Raw genomic sequence first — 9,770 nt, 5'->3', positions numbered from 1 at the left:
GGCCCGCTCGGCTGGGCCCTTGGCCCAGTCGGGCGCGGGTTTTTTTTAAACAATTTCGCTGCGCCTAAAAAAAATTTTAGAAAAATAAATAAAAATCTAAAAATGCCAAAACAAATTTTCTCCGTCTAAATAAAATATTTAGAACAGGATGAACATTTGTTTGGCTCTAAATGCAATTTTTGAAAACGTGCAATTTTTCCTAAATTCAAATAAAATAGCAAATAAAACTAAAATAAAATCTTATTTGATTTTTTTTTAAATCCTCAATATTTCTTTATTTTGGGAAAGTCATTTTATTCCCTCTCTCATATTTTGATAATAGAAATAATTGAAGATAAAATAAATAAAATCGAATGATCCTAATTTCAAAATTTGAGAAAAACTCAAATATGAAAATAACGAAATCCCTAACTCTCTCCGAGGGTCCTTGAGTTGCGTAGAATTTCTAGGATCCACCAAAATGCAATAAAATATACTATGCAATGATGATCTAGTGTATAACATTCAAATTGAAAATTTGGGATGTTACAAGGGGCATGGGCGCTGATACATCCACGGCTGTACAGGAACGAGTGATGGTGTGCATGACTATGAATAGGAGGAAAATTCCAGCCGGCATATACAAATCATTCCCTTCATAGTCATGACCTTCCTCTTGTCAGCATTTTTCACATGTTTACTTCCTGTAGCAGATTTTTCTAACTGCATATACAAATCTTATTATATAAAAGCACAATCATGGTACTCTTGCTGCATTCAGGTCCGGGAATCACTACATATCTAAGCTCGCTCGATAATAAGCGCTGTGAGCGCTCCGGGGCTAAGAGGGTCAAGTGGCCCTGTCTCTTATTTTTCTAGAAGAACCACTTAGTTTTTTTAGAAGAATCACGGTCTTTTACTAGATGAATATATATTATTTTTTAACATAGTATAATCGAAGTTGCTCATATACATACGCATACATCTACTTCTATAAGCAGTTTTGAGAGACTGAACCGACACATCATTTTAAGATTGACAAAGTCGTCACAGTTGTCTTCGTAGTCGATGTGAATGTCTCCTTCCACTGAACGCACATTGCCAAAAGGACTGTAATAAAATCAGGAAAATGCGAGCACCAATGTCAACTTTAGGACTTGAACTCTGGTGGGCAGGGGATACCGATGTCCTACTAACTATCTAACCGTAGATATTATTTACTGTTTAGGTCAACCATCCAACTACGTGTGTCCAACACTTGATGGGTTACATGTTACTTACTCCCTGAACTAAAATAACAACATCTTTTTTAGATGAGAGGGACACTTTTTTCAAGAAAAAAGGATTACATGTCATCCATGTACATCTGGTACGAGGGAAATTAATGATGCAGCCAACTATATCCACGCATATCAAAGTGATGTACAATCGCACAGTCGCACGATCACCGGCAGCTTGGCCAATCACCGCCTCCTCTGCGTCACATGGTTGCATGGGCGCCGTCAGTCCACCACCACGCCGCATGCCCCGCCCATCTCTCCACATTTCTCCCATTTTCTCATGGCGGTACGCCCGAGCCATCACCTCCTCCTCCGCACCACACGATTGCACAGGCACCCGGCCCATCACCTGCTCCTCCCCGTCATATGGTTGCACAGGCCCCGCCAGTCCATCACCGCCTCCTTCAGACAACATGGTTGCACGGGCACCCGACCGACACAGCCTCACTACAGGAATCAGCTAATTTGCCGTCTACCATGGAAGACGACAAACGACCAGGTCACGAATGGCAAACGCCTTTGCCGTCTGCTGGCTGACGGCCCAATTTTCAGCACTCAAAGTCACAGTAAACAGCTTCTTTGCCATCTGCTGAAAGGCAGCGGATGGCAAAGACTTTTGCCGTCCGCCTTCCTGGCCAAGCTGACGGCAAAGGTCCTGGACGAAAACGTACAACTGTTAACCCCGTTAGGTGGCTAACGGCAAACTTTGTCGTCTGCCAGCTGACGGCAAATGAACACTTGCCATCAATCCATTCTTTGTCGTCTCCTTTTGGGAAGCGGAAGACAAAGACCTTCTTTGCTGTCGGCTAGCAGACGGTAAAGAATGGAGTGATGGAAAATGCTCTGATTCCTGTAGTGCCTCCTCCGCACCATAAGGTTTGCATCGGCTTTGCATCTCCACCACCACGCGGCACACCCCGCCCATCGATCCATCTTTCTCCCCTTCTTTTGTGCGGTAATTAATGTCCAAAGATGATGAATCTTGGGGCCTAGAGGAGCAGGCAACAAATGAGTCCACCGTGGGTAGCAATGGAGCTAGATAGGGATGACCATCGTCTTCGGAACTTGGTCGCCTTCATCGACAAGCCATGGCCCACAAGGTCTACAATACAACTCGCGATACCTCCTTCCTCTCCCTTTGTCATCCTTTCTTTGGTAGCCTGATTCAAATTCAATCTCACTCACTTCAAGGCTAAACAAGTAGTAGATTATACCGGGATTTTATCTCACCGTGTAAGGTTTCAATCTGAAAGCCTCATTCTTCACTGCTTGAGTACCATGTCCATGCTTGTGGATCAACAACCTCAGGTAGTTTATATATGTCATGCTTTATGCTACCTCTGTTCCATAATGCAGTGCAATATTAGTTTTTTCAAAAGTAAAAAATGTCCTTGTTTGACCAAGTTTCGAGAATAAACTATCAATATCTCAAATACTAAATAAATAAACTATAGAAGTACACGTGGATGTTAATTTTTTTTAAACTTGGTCAAACATTGGTATGGCTGACTTTCCAAAGCAAAGTATGTACTATATTTTAGAACAGAGGGAGTATTAATTAGCATATGGTTCCGCGCCTAAGGAGCACGGTCTCTAGCTGAACTTAGTTGGCACTAAAACAATAAGATAAGATAATAACTAGGTTTTTCCGTGAAGAAAATTTTGTTAATTGTCAGCGGGTCGCTTATGTACACACCTGATCAGGCCTTATTAATGCATCAACAATGTTACATTCGAATAAAAACTTAGATCAATCACTTGTATTATTATCTCTTGATTCTCCCATTTCCGTCTCTTCCTCTTAGAGGCCGCTATAAACATGCTTCATTCTCTTTCATGTCGTTTGTCAGTGCCAAGCATTGATTTTATTTCAGATATGTTCTTTCTATTTTGATTCTAACTACGCATCTAAATGGTCAATATTGAAAACCAGAAGCCATATACTTTGGTGCAGTGCTGCAACTTTCAAGTATTTCTCACCTGGACTACCTTTATTTTTTATTTTTTATTTTTTGTGTTTTGTATTATTTGTATGTGACCAAGGTAAGTTATGAAATATTGGTTGGTCAAATCATAGTGTTGTATGATTGTTGTGGATGGATACTACAATCAGAAGCCTCGGTTGGCTATATCATAATTTTGAATTAGTTTTGCGGATGAATATTATCATGTCCATCCAGTACTATGATTTAACCCTGTAGGTTCAGGACATGTGTGATGCCAACCACTACTTTGGATATGTTTTTGGCAGTACTACTAACATATCATTTTTGTGAAGAACAATGGTTGTAAAAAAACTGAGTAATATCCTACCAAGTAAATGATCGTATGTCTTAGACTCTCGACATATCCTGCAATGCAATAAAGGGTGTTATCACCCCAAAATTATGCAAGCCAAAACACAAGGCCCACGAAATGAACAATAAGCCCGACCCGCAAATAGAGCAGCAAGAAATCTATTCGTGAATTAACAATCAAACAAACAAATGGTAGAAAAGTAGAACGGCACACCAAGGCGCGCGTATGCTTCTAGTTCCGTTCTATTCCAAAACATATCAGATTGTCGCTGTTGGCTGTAATCATATTCCTGATGATTAATCAATATATCTCCCTTTTCCCTGCAAAGAAAAGAAGACATATGTTCTAATTCCTGCTCTCTACAGTTACGTTTCTATGCCAAGTGTGCTACAAATCCATACCGGCCACATAATATAAAATAACACACAAAAGGCAGGATACGAATCCATCTCTTCAAGCCCATCAATCAGATCACGTCCCTAATTTTTCTGTCCACTTGTCACTGCACGAACAGATAGAAGCTACCTGATATGATATCACTTCAGATATGCTCATGGATCATCCTGCCAACCAATTCGCACGGAGATAGAAACGAAGAAGATTCAGCCAACGCACGGGGTAATACAAGCAATGATCCAGCCACCATCGTGCAAACCTACAGACACATACGGATCAGTGGGGTTTTTGAATCTGTTGACGAAACTTTGAACAACAAGAGGTGTAGTAAATGCAGTTTCCTCACGGTGCTGATCAAGTGAAGAAAGAAACAGTTCGCTTTTGCATTTATATAGTTTCAACTTTCAAGTATACCCGGGTGATAAAAAAACGTACGCACGTTAACTGTCGTCGTCATGTTTTGTTCGAGACTTGAGAGGCCCTGCGTCATACTCCACACTTGACTCCTAGCTCCCGCCCCGTGCTGCTTGGCCAACGAGGTGCATGCGGTCGACCAATTAGTGATGTCAGCAAAATACTTAGCATATACGTCAGTGTTTTTTGCCACTGTCAAATTTCCCGTGCAGTGACTTTTGCCACATTTTGTAAAGTGATGTTTTTTTTGCTAATGACACCAATATTGTGGTGGTTCTATGCATTTTATTCCCACAAAACAAGGACTAGCTAAGCAATTACTGAAAATTAAATGTAGGCCCAACCGGATTGGCTGGCCTCGTTGAGACGATAAATGTGTGCCTACTGCCTAATACAGATAGGAATGTTCGTTTAGATGCATACTATTGTAGAGTTGCGGCACTGCAGTACTTCGTACTAACCATATAATTCACACTAATATAACTTCATCTCATTATCTAAAAAATTTAGAATGTCTTCAAGCATGCAACTGTTATGATAAATATCTCAACTGCAATTTGGCATGTTCATATGATGCGGCTACCTTGATCAATTTAACATCGTTGTCATGCAGGACATGAGAATAGCATTCCATAAGGATGAATGGTGTGGAACTTTGTTGCTGCTAGTATAAAAGGATCTTTTACCTGAGACCTGTTCAAGTGAATAAATTATATCCAGACCGCGCGATGAGATGAGTATACGATCGAGAGGAGTCACCCACATAATTTAGATGAGGTGTTAGAAGAACACTGAAGAGATGGGACAAGAATATGTAGATATAGAAGTGCTTTGCACAGATCTTTAAGAGTGCTTGCATCCAACAAGGACCCGTCTAATACGTACTGTTGGACATTGTTCCTTGCATGACTAGGATGAAAATTCTATCCCGCATACACAAATCATGGTCTACCAAGTCATGGTAATCCTCTTCTCATCATTTTTCACATGTTTACTTCTGTAGCAGATTGGAAAAGCACAATCGCAGCTGACTGCATTCAGGTCCACGGATTCGATTCTATTCCAAAGGCTTTTCCGTGCTGACTGTAACCATATTCCTGATGATTAATCAATACTATATCTCTCTTTCCCCCGCATAAAAATAAAAAACACAGGAGGTCAGACAGATGTTCTCTCTATCCACCAGTTAAGTTTCTGTGCCAAGTGTGCTCACAAATACATACCGGCCACATTAGTATAAAATAACAGAGAAAATGTGGGATGCGAATCCATCTTTAATCCCATCAATCAAATCACGTCCCTAATTTTTCTTCCCACTTGTCACTGCACGAACCAACACAGGCTGTCAGATATGCTCATGGATCTTCCTGCCAGGTGATTTGCACTGAGATAGAAACGAAGAAGATTCAGAGAACAAACGGGGTAATAGGACAATGATCCAGCCACCGTCGTGCAAACTTACAAACACATAGGAATCAGTGGGTTTTCTGAATCTGATAAGCATTCCTTCTCATAAGCTGATAATCCCAAATTCTTGGAGCAGAGCGGCTTACTGAGATATGCCAAGGGATGATGGTCTTGCATAAGGACGACTCGCACACCGGTGGCACTAGCATCCGTTTCCACCACGAATACCTTCTCGAAGTCCCGTAAGGTGAGCACGGGCGCTTCAATCAAGGCTTGTTTCAGAGAGGAGAAAGTTGCATCCGTTGTGGGTGTCCAGACAAAGAGTGTGTTCTTTTTCAGTAGATCAGTGAGTGGTCGACTGATAACCCCAAAGTTTCTGACGAACTTCCGGTAGTACCCGGCTAACCCCAAGAAGCCCCTCAACTCACGTACTGGTGAAGGTGTTGGCCAGTCTCTGACAGCTGCAACCTTTTTTTGGTCCGTGGCCACTCCTTGCGCACTGATGCAATGACCCAAGTAATCAATCTGAGGCTGAGCAAATGTGCATTTGGAAAGCTTGACCTTGAGTTCATTCTCAGACAACAACTGCAACACTTGTCGCAGCAATTCTCTATGCCCCACAAGGTCTTTGGAATGCATCAAAATGTCGTGCATAAACACAAGAACACCATGGCGTAACAGCGGCGACAAGACTGTGTTCATGCCACCTTGGAACGTCGTAGGACCTCCCGTGACTCCGTATGGCATCACTCTGAACTGGTAATGTCCCTGATGCGTTTTGAAGGCAGTTTTTGCCTCATCCTCCTCCTTAAGACAAATTTGGTGGTATCCGGCACGCAAGTCAAGCTTTGAGAACCAGCATGAGCCGGCCAACTCGTCAAGTAACTCGTCGATCACTGGCAGGGGTAGTTAGTCTTCAAGGTCACGGCGTTGAGGTGCCTATAATCCACGAATAGTCGCCATGTCTGATCTTTCTTCTTCACTAATAGAATAGGCGAGGAAAAGGGGCTGAGACTCTCCACAATCAGTCCTGACTTAAGCAGTTCCTTAACTTGAGCTTCAATCTCGTTTTTCTGCTTAGGCGTGTATCTGTATGGACGCACATTAACAGGCTTAACCCCCGGAATCAGGGGAATCAAATGATCCCAATCTCTGTGCGGTGGAAGTGTCATCGGTTCGTCAAACACGCTTTGAAACTGGTCCAAAACTTGCTGAGTCTCAGGCGGTATCTCCGTAATCGTCGCGCCAGATGGGGATAGCGTTAGGGCCACGATGTGAGCCACTGCATTTGATGCTTCCAAGGCGCACAACGGGTCCAAAGAAATTTGCTGTAAGGAATCGAGTTGAGCCTACACTCCCACAAGAGAAACCTGCTGCCCTTCATGCATAAATTTCAAAGTCTTCGTTGTCCAGTCAACCCACATTGGCCCGCACTGCCGAAGCCAGTCCATGCCGACCACCATGTCATAACAGCCCAGTGACAGTACTCGGAGGTCTGTCGTGAATTTGTGCCCTTGAGATGCCCATCGGCAGTTTGGGACATAACCTGAACACTGGAGAGCCCCTCCGTCAGCGATCTTGACTGTTGGTGTTGTTCACTGAACTTGATGCTGAATTTTAGATGCGACAGACTCACTAATGAAACTGTGGGAACTCCCTGAGTCGACCAGGATCAGTACTTCATGATCACCAATGCGCCCGACCAATCTGACAGTGCGCGGAGTCGTCTATCCTGTGGTTGCCAGTTTATAGATGGACATCAAGACTTCATCATCCGAGTCATGCTGGAGACCCACTGGCTCCATTGGATTGGTCTGAAGCAGGTCCAACAACTCCTCGACCACGTGAAGCTGGACGGTAGGGCCACATTGTTGGCCTTGCCCCCACCGCTCGCCGCACTTGAAGCATAACCCACGGGCTCGGCGGTAGTTGCGCAAAGCCGCCACGCGGTCGTCGCCGCAATCTTGGTCTCGATCCCGGCGCTCTGGAGCTCGCGCCGCGTCCAGGCCGCGTCGGTCCTCCGTTCCCACCGACGGCCCCGGCAACATTTGACGCGCTGGTGCACCCATCGCCAAGAGCAGACGAGGAGTCACACCACGCTGGTCTTGGCGGCGGTATTCGCGGGGAGGTAGCGCCTCCAGCAGCTCCTCCTGCATAGATGCCAAGGAAAACGCAGAGTCCAAGTCATGGGGTTGGTGCAACATAACACTTGCTCGGATTTCAGGTTTAAGCCCTTCCAAAAACTGGGTTGTAAAGTAGACAGAATCAAACCCCGAATTATGAGCTAAAATGTTATGATAAGTTCATCAAACCTATTCATGTAATCACCAACTGACCCACTCTGACGAAGGGTATTGAACTGTCTAATATGAGACTGGTATTGCTCTCTCCCAAATTTGGTGTAGAGAGCCTCACACAACTCTCCCCAAGTGAACCGTTGACTCTTAGCTTCATGTAATTGTAACCATCTAGCAGCGTTGCCATTAAAATGCAAGGTAGCTACTCTAACCCATAACTCTGGTTGGACAGCATAGACGTCGAAGTATTTTTCACATTTCATTTTCCAGAATTGTGGATTATCCCCATCAAATTGAGGAAAATCAAGCTTGGGCAGTGACCAATACACATGCGAACTCTGATGAAAGGACTCGTAGTGGTTCTCCCTCCCACTCAGATCAGCCATACAGAAGGAAGGGGATGGATGCCTGGGTGGGAACGTACCGTTGGCCGGAGGCGGCGCTAGGGTGGTGACCACCCCGTGTGCCAGGCCCCCGGTTTCGGCGATGTCACGGTGGCCACTTGGCCCTTGGTGTCTCGAGTCAGCCCTTGGTGAGATTGCCGCCGCGGTGCCCACCACCTGGTCCACACCCGATCGTCCCGGATCAGGCGCGGTTCCGGTGAGATCCACCGCAGTCCTCGTCGGATCTGCCAGGGCGGGGTGGAGGGCGATGCGCCCCACCTGCGTGCGGAGCTCGTCGACTTGATTCTGAAGGTTCGTCACCGCCGGGCGCCAGAGCTCGAGGGAGGTCTGGATCGCATCCAACCAAGCGTCGTTGGCGGCCCGTCCTTCGTTGACAGACTTGATGAGCGCGGCGAGCTGCTCCTCCATGGCCGCCGTCTTCAGAGCCTGCTTGGTGGCGTAGCGGGGTCGGGGGTAGGCCGTCTCCAGGTCGCCTGACCTCTTATACCACTTGTAACGTGCCCAATCTAGATCTCGCCGGAGAAGAAGGAAGGGAAAGGAGGGGTAGGTAGGATGCCAGGTAGAGGAAGAGCAGCTTCTCTCTATATCAGTTTGCAGATAGTTTTTCCATGCCCCACGTGTTCGGTGTTGGGTTCCTTTATAACCCATGCCAACACCACGCTCTCACCCCACACGATATAGCCAGGTAGGCACCCCTGACACCCACGCACGCCACTCATGCCTCGGATGCTTCTAGCAGCAACTGACCGCTGGGTCCCTCCAGCGGCGTGTTCATGGCCGTCATGTCAGTCGTGACAGTGTGGTCGACATCGTCCTCGCTATTTGGCGCATCCACGCTCTCGGATGCATGTTCTTTTTTTGGCCCTGATAAGTGTCACACATGTGACACGAACACATGGCAACTCCAAACGTTTTGATGGTAAATTTAGTGACGTGAGGATGGCAACTTTAGTTGTTAAGCATGACAACTACCTTTTCGGATGGTAAGTTTCAGTTTTTTCCTTGGGTTTGTTCTCTATTTTCGGATGGCAACTTTAGTTGTTAAAAATGTCAAGACCGGAGTGCTTCATGCCACACGTGTGACACTTACCTTTTTTTCATCACCGCCATATCATTCCCAGTGTGTCTTCTGCCTTCCGTGGGGCGGTAGAGACTCCAGAGCCCCTCATGTTCAACTGCGTACACAAGCATGCTGTCTTGGAGCTTGCAGTCCCTTTCGGGCGGTTGAGGTTCTCTGCGATCCCTCACCTTCTGGTAGGGATGCAAGCGGACAGCGTCCAGTCCGTGTTGATCCG

General features: G+C 45.6%; 1 long non-coding RNA gene across 1 annotated transcript; it reads right to left on the bottom strand.

Moving 5' to 3' along the window:
- Nucleotides 1-3,713: 3,713 nt before the first annotated feature.
- On the bottom strand, nt 3,714-9,094 carry LOC123187180 (uncharacterized). The gene is made up of 3 exons (XR_006493856.1): nt 5,054-9,094; nt 4,393-4,476; nt 3,714-4,212 (listed from the first exon to the last, which is right to left on the bottom strand). It is a non-coding gene; the product is annotated as an uncharacterized lncRNA (long non-coding RNA).
- Between the last annotated feature and the right edge of the window lie 676 nt (nt 9,095-9,770).

Source organism: Triticum aestivum, chromosome 2A, assembly GCF_018294505.1.
Source record: "Triticum aestivum cultivar Chinese Spring chromosome 2A, IWGSC CS RefSeq v2.1, whole genome shotgun sequence".
Lineage (NCBI taxonomy): Eukaryota > Viridiplantae > Streptophyta > Magnoliopsida > Poales > Poaceae > Triticum > Triticum aestivum.
Note: the sequence above shows the minus strand (reverse complement) of the source record. Positions and strands in the feature narration are given on the sequence as shown.